Source organism: Brassica oleracea, chromosome C5 (genome assembly GCF_000695525.1).
Source record: "Brassica oleracea var. oleracea cultivar TO1000 chromosome C5, BOL, whole genome shotgun sequence".
In the NCBI taxonomy this organism is placed as follows: domain Eukaryota; kingdom Viridiplantae; phylum Streptophyta; class Magnoliopsida; order Brassicales; family Brassicaceae; genus Brassica; species Brassica oleracea.
The window spans coordinates 13882683-13884321 of NC_027752.1; positions in this window are offsets into that span (position 1 = coordinate 13882683).

The window sequence follows — 1639 nt, forward strand, 5'->3', positions numbered from 1 at the left end:
TGAATTCTTCGAAGGGGAAAGATATTGACATTGGTGACATAGAGTTTTCGGTGAACGATTCCATGCTTCCAGGATGGGATCCAGACCTTGCTTTCGGCGATGGAAGCGGTACGAGCGAGGTCCCTATTCCAGACTTCGATGATTTCTTTGCTGGTCTTCCCTCGGGCTTCGATGCTCCTCCCGCTACGAACGAGTTGGGGAGGCCGAAAGTCATCGCGGAAGGATCTCGTATCATCAACGGGGTATAGGCTTTAAGAATTTTGACAGTTATTATTATTTTTTGCGTATAACGTGTCAATCGGTTTTATAGAGTTTAAACTTGCTTGGATCGGCCATTTAGGCGAGCCATAGAGAAGCGATGATCTATCGCTTTAAAGCGGAGAAAGCGGAAAAGGATCTTGCTCGCATGCGAGACGAGATGTTGGCGCGAGATGCGCAACTCGCTTGAGATCATGCGAGGGCTGTTCGTAAGGCGGAACGGAAGGGCAAGAGGGAGATTGTCGAGGTGATGAAGACACGCGCCTCTCAATTTCAGGTCGAGTACAGGAACCTTAAGGATGCTTTCACCTCGCTAGGCGATTTCCGTGAGTGTCGCGGTTCAGTCGGGAGCCTTTGGAAGACGCGGGCGGACGATTACGTTTTCGAGAAGGAGATGGAGTTAATGAAGGGTGACATGAAGGATCATGCTCGCGCTGAGGCACTCATTCCTCCGATCGACGGGAGGATTCAGGAATTTTGGGATCCCATCCCGGTTTCTCCTGACACCATAGAGACCACGACCGAGTTTCCCGGTGATTGCGGGGAGGTGGATCGTCTTGCGGATGCGTTTGTCGGACAATTTGTTCGCATCGTCTCGAATTTTAACTTAGCGACGTCTCGCGGTTGTTTCGAAGACTATACAAAATATTTTCGATGCTGAACAAAGATTATTTTCTGATTTTGGGCAGGATGAGGCCGCTGACAAGAGTCTTAACGTTCGTAGATTTTCTAGGTGTGTCCTGATACTTTTGTGTTTAACTGAAGCGTAAGCGTTTTAATTAAAAAGGAGCAATGCATATTGTAAAGAGAGATTTTTTTTTTTTAAATCTCTAAAAACTCGATTACAATAACGAGTCTTTTCTTATGTGGGAGTATACGAGTATACGCACCCACTCCCCCCCCCCTTTTTAGAGAGGGGGATAGCTGAACTCGTCTTTCGATGAGCTGCCTACGACCCTCTTTCGAGGATCAAGCCATCTCGTAGTTCTGTTTTATGCCGCAACCGTTTTTACTCGGCGGTTGTCGCCGTGCTAACCGCCCTGATCGTGATGACCGTGGCCGGGTCAGCGTTCTCTTCCGGATATTCCAGTTGAGTTGTAGCGTCGGCTTCGGACTCGTGTTGAGTTTTGACGTCCGAAGCGTTTGCGTCAGCAGACGATGTTAAATCGTCTTTCCTTGAAGCGTTTTTGGCCGAAGATTGATCTATCTTCGTGTGTTTGCAATTTGCCATTACAGAAGTCGTCATTTGCCTTAACTTGTGCTCCACGAGGAAGCATAGTCGCGACTGTTTCTGACATCCCCAGATAGCTGCGACTCCGTTTGGGGTCTGGAATTTGACACCTAGGTGGTATGTCGATGGAACGGCTTGCATGGCGTTGAT